Consider the following 8,912-nt stretch of genomic DNA (forward strand, 5'->3'; position numbering starts at 1 on the left):
GGGGGGGGGGGGGGGGGGGGGAGTTAAAGTACATGTCTGTTAAATTATAAATGTAAAATAACACCATTTTAGACAATTCTCGCTCCCTCCTTACAACATCTTGGAGGAAAATATTCTATTAATAATCTTTGCTTCATTGTTTATTAGACAGAAGTTCATAAGTGTATCCAGAAAATCTCTTGCTACCATGTATAATTTTACCAAGAATTTTCAGGTATTAAACTTCTAATAGGTATGTGACCACGTTTGTCAAACATCCTAAAGGTCATTTATTTTTCGTAATCATAATGACTTCCTACAGTGGATCAAAATTTCAATAGCATTCATACAGCACTGATACCTAATACCTATTCTCCATTTTACACCAAACTAGGCCAGATGAATTTTAAAGCAGTACAACATTCCTCAATAGGCTTCTATGTATTAAAAATATAAACTGTGTATATATTTAAGTTATATAAACCTACCTGAGTGCTGCCGGTAGGACTCAAGTGAGATGATCGAGGTAGGTTGAAGTAAAATCGTTTGAGAGTTCAGAGAGTGTGCATCCAGAGACAAGAGGCAAGGGGAGGGATCTGTCTCGCTTGTGGCGACCCGGGAACTGGCCTTTCCTGAATTTGCACCTGTAAACCACACCTCTGCTTCAAACCTCCTGGACGCAAACAAGCAAATAAAGCACTGATGTGTGTCAGCTGTAAAAAGGACTGAAATTCAACGTCAATCTCCATTCATACATTAGTCATACACACCTCATCAGTGTACACAGGTTTATCCTGGTTCCTGGAGGTAGGTTTTGAAGTCTTTGAACAACTAAAATTCCCTGAAGGGAGGAGCACCTAACACACTGGGCCTCCGAGCATTCCTCCCAGTGCCCTGTGTTCATGGCAACGCACAGGTTGCTCAGATCTGCTTTCCTCCGCCCCATATCTTTTTTAAATTAGCCAGTAACAAAAAGACACATGCTATTTTTAAATGACCAATGACCATGTGGGTCATAAGGCTGTCTTTTGTCATAGTGTGGTCATAGGTTGCATTTTAACAGTGTCATACTGGGATGGTGAAACATTTGCCTTTTTATGAGGGATAGTTGGGATGTTTCCAATGGTTAATCATGGGCCTGAATTTAAATTAGCTGTGAACAGCACAAAAGTGGGCACACTGGCCAGATGACTTGCTCTTCTCACAATGGCCCAGCAGAGGGCAAAGTGTATTATAACTTCTTTCTGATTTGTAGGGAGCAGTTACATGATTGTTTCGACATTAAAAGTAACACATATTTCAGTTGCTACTTATTTTTTGTAGTAGTTTACTGCTACACTTATCAGGCCAGCAAAATCACAGGTACAGCATATTAAAGATACTACCAAAGGTAGATTCCCCCCCAGATTTATTCTCGGTTCCAAAATTTTTACATACTGAGTATCAACAATAGTGCTGGCCTGCTGTTAGGATGGTAATGTTATGCATAATATGCCTTTTTTTCTCCAGAAACTGTCTTTATGAAATTATAGATACATTACAGCTGTATAATTTGATGCTTGTTGAAAATTCTCTTTTTGTAAAGAAAAAAAAGTTTAGTAAATTGTATTTAGTAAAAAAGAAAAGGAAACGTGTAAAGAAAATATAACATCCATTTTAAAAAAATACAAATATTTATATAATATATAATAGATTTCTAAAATGTCAGGAGCTATAAGAAATCCGTGTCAGAAGGTAAGAAATTGTTAAATAAAGTCATTATTTTTGCGCACAAAAACTATTCTCGTAGCTTCATAACATTACGGTTGAACCAATGATGGATTATTTTCACGATGTCCTCACTACCTTTCAGGGCCTTAAATGTGTCAGCTCTATGCAGGGTAAGAAAGCTCTCGGATTTCATCAAAAATATCTTAATTTGTGTTCTGAAGATGAACAAAGGTCTTGCGTGTTTGGAACGACATGAGGGTGAGTAATTAATTATATAATTTTTATTTCACCCTTTTTTTGGGTGAACTATAAGCTCTGACATTTGTAATGCAGTTTGCTTATAAGTGTGATATAACCCTTGTTAAAAAGAACAACTTTTAAATTCTGTTTTAAGCTGGCTTAATCATGGTTTAAACTTGCCTCCAAGCCAGGCCAAGCTTGGCCTGCTGAAATGGCCATAAGCCCTTCCAAAATCTCACACATCACCCCGACCAGGCTGAGAGACTAGCTAAAACTACCAAACCAGCTTTTTTTTTTTGAGCAGTTTTTAAATGCTTATTAGTAACTATCCCTTTGTAAGAAACTACAGACTGTCCTGACCCAGATTCCACTTCACAATAGATGTTCAATCATGCTCATTTCCCAAAATAGCTTAATTATTATAGAGAAGAAGAAAGTCAACAGTTATATTGTTTCAGCACCATTTGTGATGATCACATCCTCAGCAAATGGCTCGATTGTAGAATGGGTGTGGGACAACGAAAACCAACTCAGACAATGGGCTGTCTCAACTTCAACCACAGCTGTTACGACAGGAGCAACTTCATTTACATTACGGGTAGTAAATTGTAACTGTATAAAAGGTTGGAGTTTTGGATGTTCGGGGTTCATTCTCCGACTCCATTGAACCCAAGGTACTACATATACATTGTCACTGCTTTGCTGCAATTAACATCTTCATTGAGATCTTCAACGTCCTCATCATTTTTCTTTATTCAAAATAAGAAATAAATCAGTGGAAATGATGTTGAATGTTTAAAGGAATGGTACAACAAAAATTAATATTTGCTGAAAATGTACCTTCACATCATTCAAGATGTAGATGGTTTATTTTTTTCATCGAAAAGAAAAGTCCCTGGAACGTAAAAGTAAAATTGCAGCTATTATATTTAACATAATTATCACACAATTAGAAATATGGTTAAAGTTATTAATAAACTGCTACGGGTAATAACCATAACAAAAGGAGAAACCCTGGCAGTGTTTTTCAATGTGGGCTGTTTTCAATTGGAATTTTTCTTTTAGAAGGAGCAACCAACATCACATTTACTTTATTGGATTTCTTGACCCTTTAAATTAGGCAACTTCTGTCCAATTTATATGGGCACTGGAAAACTTTGTTTGCAGATGGTTGCTGATCAAATGAATAAAATGAAATTGAAAAGTTATTAATAAACTGCTACGGGTAATAACCATAACAAAAGGAGAAACCCTGGCAGTGTTTTTCAATGTGGGGCTGTTTTCAATTGGAATTTTTCTTTTAGAAGGAGCAACCAACATCACATTTACTTTATTGGATTTCTTGACCCTTTAAATTAGGCAACTTCTGTCCAATTTATATGGGCACTGGAAAACTTTGTTTGCAGATGGTTGCTGATCAAATGAATAAAATGAAATTGAACCATAAACTGCCCCAGGAGAACAAAAGCCTGGTACCCACAGGCCAGACTATTAAACTACAGGGCTTCACATCAAATTTATGGAAAGCTGAATAAAACTGAATAAAATATATGAAGTGATCATTGGCATGTATGACAGCATACTAGAAGACAAGGTCAAATACTCAATCAAGGAAAGTTTTATACCAGCAAAAGCATATGTTAGTTAGTTTGTTTGTTTGCTTGTTTGTTTGTTTGTTTTAACAATTAATTTGGGGCCTGCTGCAATTTAAGACCTCATGGGGGAGCTGTTAACTGCATTTGACTAGGACTAGGGGAACCCGATGAATGGTGAGGTAACAGACTTGTGCAGTGACAGTGTCAAATGTGAATGATTACAATACTAGATGAAATCTGATTAGCAGCTGGACACTAAAAGAGCACGAACATCATGTCCTCTAGTGAGGATTTATTATACAGGAAGAAGCAAGCCAAACAATTTTGATCACAACAAAGCCAGTTCATTCCCTTAAGGTTTGTAATGGTTCAGCAGAAGTTTTCATCCAACATTTTATGGTATACATGTAAGCCAAAAGAAAATGTTTGAGATAAAGCAATATTTTTAAGCATCAGAGGAATGTTTTGTTCTTGTGTTCTGAGTTTACTGGTCTCTGCATGGTATATCTTAGTTTTCTAAATTGAGGGCCAGCATGTGTTTTAATATATTTCTGGCTTTAGATAAGCGTGTATGTTGATGTTAGTGACATCACTAAAAATATTGTTTTTTAAACCCCCCCCAAAAAAAATATTGACTCACTTTCATGTGACCCTCATCCCAAACCCTTATGACCTTTTTCTGCTATCCAACACAACAGGATATAAGTTCTGACCCTGGTCTGTTCCATACAACAAAAGCAGATGTAAACATGAAACATGAAAAACTTTGTTTAACCAATCACGTCCATTATGATAGCACAGCTTGATATTTCAAACAACATCAACATTTCAAGAGAGATGGTGCCTTTATACAACTGGTCAATAAACAAGATGGTAATATTGAGTAACTTAGCTTTTAGACACAACGTTGCCAGTTATTTTGTCTGTTTTTGCTCCGACAATGAAAAACAGTTCCAGTCCAGATAAAGCAGCGTCTCCGAGCAACAGTTTCCTTCCTAAATGCATCCATGTGAAAGAAATTTTGAACAAATCTGTTTACTGAATTATTTAATGACTCACTCATGTCGCTAAATCATTTCTGAATGAATCCATGTTGTTGAACAAATCGGTTTAGTGCATGATCCACTCATGAACTTATCGCCACCTACTGGCGTAACGATATGATGTTTAATGACTCCTTTTGTGTTTGTCATATAATTTTTTGATAGACTTAAGTATTATTAGAATGATATTATGACAGAATTGTTTTTTTTAGGCGAAGCTCTTTAATATGTAAATGTATTACATAAATGTAATTTGAGGTAAACTCAACCCATGAGCATATCACAAAATTAAAAAGATTGGTAATTCTCTATCTGAATGAAATTACTTGAACCTGTTTTCAATATGTGTGACTACATAGGCCTACCTTTGAGGAGAGTTTAAAAAGCTACAAAATGACTACAATATTTATAGGGTTGTGACATTTTCAATAAGCCCAGTTAACCTGCAAAGTCTCAAACGAACAAAATACACTTTCTGTTTCCCATGATTAAAGGCAAACAGAATTACAATAATATGTAAAGGTATATTACAGCTGGAATCTTCCTGTCCAACCAGCAGAATCCAAACTCCATGACCACAGACTTTTCCTTTTCTCATCCTCTCTCTCTCCTACAGATTTTATCACCCCAATTTTTTCAAACTTTTCAGCAGCTGCTTTTCCATTTATCTCACTATTACATAAACCCTGGAAAAATGTGGGAGTGGAGCTTAACTTGCCAGTCAAAGACCATCTTAGATGCAGGATTACAATGATTAATATCCTCAGCAAAAGTATATGGTTCACAGTAAGAGGCTTTCTCTTCCAGTAGACATTTTGTGCACCAAAGAACATCACAGATGTTTAGAGATCAGATCATTTTTGTGAAATTAATGCTTGTGCATTTGGTCTAAGGAACTGTTGAAGGTTATTTTTCACAGTCAAACTGAATAGATAAAGTACTGATCTGACCTACATAACATAACCACCAGGTACAAACAATTCAACAACAACTTTTGATTTGCAGTTCTGGCAGCGATATTGACCTTAGGAATGGTGAACACATGGAGATGGTTTCAGAAAATACTTTCCTAGAACAAAACAAATTGTGCAAACACTTAAGGTCATCTGGTGAGTGACTCAGAATAAGGTCAGGGCTTAGAGCTACTCTTTTCCTAAGAATTGTTCACCTCCACATGTGACTGCAGACCAGCACAGAGAGAGAGAGAGAGAGAATAGAAATAGACAAAGAAGAGAGAGAGAATCCCGACCTAAAACGCTCCCAGATTTGGAGGAAAGACAGAGAGATAATAAGAGAGAGACTTTCCTCAGACATGAGCTCAGCATCCTACTTCACTTATGTTTCACTGCTGATTGATGCCCTGAGAAGGCCAGAAAGTGGCCTGTTTGAAGACTTGAAAAAGAAAACTTGGAGTGAGATAAAACATTCCTTTGTGAGATTTTTTTGACTGTCGATCTAACCCTTAATTCATAAAACATCTAAAGAAAAACAGGTCACTTGGACGCATTTTTTGTTTTCAGCTGGATTCTATCAATTATCAGAATCCATATAGACTTCACACTCAATTAAATTCAATTCAACGTGCTTTATTGGCATGACAATTGTTATTGCCAAAGCAAAGTGTTTACACACTCACTCACTCACTCACACACACACACACATGCACACACAAATAATGATACACGCAAACTAGACAGTAACATAAAACTTAATATTACACTAATCCATGACAATTATTTTAAATTATGGTGATTTATCAAAACGTTCACACACACACATGTGCATATGTATGTGAGAAAATGGATGAAACTGTGTTTCTGGAGACTTGGGATTCTTGCGTATTTTGTAATTCACAATGGGCTTTATATGCTGGGCCAAAAAAATGTTTGTGTCTATTCCATATTTATTTAATTCAACCCTTTATCCTTCATTCTGTCTCACTGCCTTAATGCATGTGTATGTTAAATTGCAGACTTTAGTGCAGAATGTGTATGATGACTATGCAAATGTCATTAGGATGATGACATTCTTAGTTGGATTACATAATACTGATGTTCATTCACTATGTAGATTCACATCTTGGATTTTATTGTCCTTAGATCTGTCAACTTTTCCAGTCAGTACTTTTGCACTGTTTGCAAATGGTTTGGTATAGTGCAATATCTGTTGTGAAAAACAGTTGGCTTTTGTAGCACTGCACTAACAAAAACACTTATCTGTTCCAGTGATCATGGATTGTTCCTCTAAACGATAAAATAGTGAAAGTGTGATCCCTGAGAGAATTTAATTTTTAGTTTATGGCATTAGGCACAAGACTGACAGCCTTCTGTGAGAGTACAACAGTGGTTCTTTTCTTTCTCTTTTTAATTTTTTTTTTAATAAACAAAATCCAATATAATTCATTAAACATTTGCCATCTACTGAGGGAACATGCCATCATGTGCAATGTACTTTGAAATGTTTTTTAAATAAAACACAGTGGCAAAAAAATACAGGACTACAAATGAAAAGAAAACAAACTCACTGTCAGCTGTATTTTATTAAATGTGACAGATAATTTTAAAAGCCCAGAATGACCATGGCACTTTCCCTCTCAATCCATTTGGGAGGAATGTGGAGTTTAATTAGGAAGAACTCTGCTTGGTTGAGTTCAGCATTATCATCCACAGAACAGATCTGAACCAAAAGCTTGTGTAGTCACAGCTCACAGGGTGCCACCGCTTTAAAGCTGTGCATTTTTTGACACACTATAATGAACAAGCATTGAGTCATGAAACCAATGACGAATATGTTCTTTAAATAATGAATATGTCTGTAAGTAATGCGCTCTGTAGCTAATGTAAGCTGAGTGCTGTAGGTAATCAAATCTCAAATTGACAGTTTAACAGCTGAGTCCAAGCATCCATTACTAATTTGAAAACATCAATTTAGAACAAGAAACAAAGGAACATTGAGTTGCTTCATTGAAAGCTTATTGTTTTACTGTATTACAAGCTCATTGTATTATGTAGAGTCGAGTATTATGAGAGTGAGATGGACTGAGCGAGTGTGATTACCTGCATCTGATACAGCATTCATTCTTCAGCTCAATCTCATATTCACAATAAAACATTATTTTGACTGTCCTCTGAGGAAAGCGATATCTTTGTCGTCCTATCGTTTCATCTGTTAAGGGTGTTCCCTTTCGATTCGTTCACTTCAACATTTTATTTGCTAATGCTTATGGGGAAACCCCTTCCTCCAGAAACTACTGAAGCCTTATTGAATCATGCCAGTAACACTGGCCAATGGTGTTCAAGCGTGCAAAATATGAGGGGCTACTCTCTATATAAGGCAATGCTTGAACGTCATCCATTCAGAATCTTTTCCTTCAGACAACCTTCTGCAAGAAGCAAGAATCCTATCTTCAAAGACTACTGACCGCGATCTACACGCTGCAGTGGACAATGCCTTCTCTTCCCCTGCTGTGGTCCGGTGAGCTTCGGACAAGGATGACTTCCCAACCTAGAGTCATGGAATCTTCATGTCTGGCCTTCATGTCTCGACGGAGCTCGTCAGTAACAGATGCATAACAGAGATAGTGTTCAGTGCGTGTTATACATCAATATACTTTTCAAAAAATTTACTTAAAAAGGCAGTTTCTGTTTCTCAGTCTTTCTCATTTTTTTCCTGTAACAATCTCATATTGACATCTCAAAATGATCATTCCACTAGACACTAGGCCTAATTTTCCTGAGAACTTAATTGACCAGCCCCAGACTAACATTGTATAAACATTAGCTGTTTTTTTCTTCAGCTTCTTATGCTGGGCTATTTTCTGTCACAGTGTGGTAGGACATGGTGTGGCGTGATCCGTCTGACTCTGGCAGTGTCTTGGGCACAATGATGGCATTTATGGAGCTCAGACGTAGTGAGACAGAACTGCTTCTGCGGCAGCGTTCCTGGCAGATGCACGGAGGTTTAACACTACCGCAGCTATTTCTGTTGAGCATGCTCCAACCATTACTGCACCAGAGAAAGCCCAGTGTAGGCCCACCGTTGTCCCAGTGTGGGTCTCTTCCAACTGCTTCAGTGCTCCCAACACTTACTGCAAATGGAAAGCATGTGTGATCCTCCCCCCTGCGTTAAATAAGGACCGAGATGCTCTAAACATTTCCACTGTTTGAATATTTTGCACACCTTTTTTTGCAGCAACACTCAGTTATAATGAAAACTGAAGTGTGTTTATGTATGTGTTCTTTCACTCTCCTTCTCTAGCCTTTATCCTGCTTTTATGTATGATGGTGTTTAACAGGCCTTGGAAAGACCAATGGCTCTGTGTGCCCGTGCCAGTTAAAATGGACTC

The 8,912-nt window shown here is 37.0% G+C and overlaps 1 protein-coding gene across 1 annotated transcript in view; it reads right to left on the bottom strand.

Annotated features, from left to right (window-relative positions):
- The window catches only part of LOC107553102 (mucin-15-like), an 8,381-nt gene extending 3,746 nt beyond the window's left edge, over positions 1-4,635 (bottom strand). The window contains exons 1-2 of the mRNA XM_016235224.1: positions 4,584-4,635; positions 468-652 (exon numbers count right to left, since the gene is read on the bottom strand). The gene's annotated coding sequence lies outside the window, so the exon portion shown is untranslated. The remainder of the gene's footprint in view (positions 1-467; positions 653-4,583) is intronic.
- Between the last annotated feature and the right edge of the window lie 4,277 nt (positions 4,636-8,912).

Source organism: Sinocyclocheilus grahami, unplaced genomic scaffold, assembly GCF_001515645.1.
Source record: "Sinocyclocheilus grahami isolate Dianchi unplaced genomic scaffold, SAMN03320097.WGS_v1.1 scaffold464.1, whole genome shotgun sequence".
Lineage (NCBI taxonomy): Eukaryota > Metazoa > Chordata > Actinopteri > Cypriniformes > Cyprinidae > Sinocyclocheilus > Sinocyclocheilus grahami.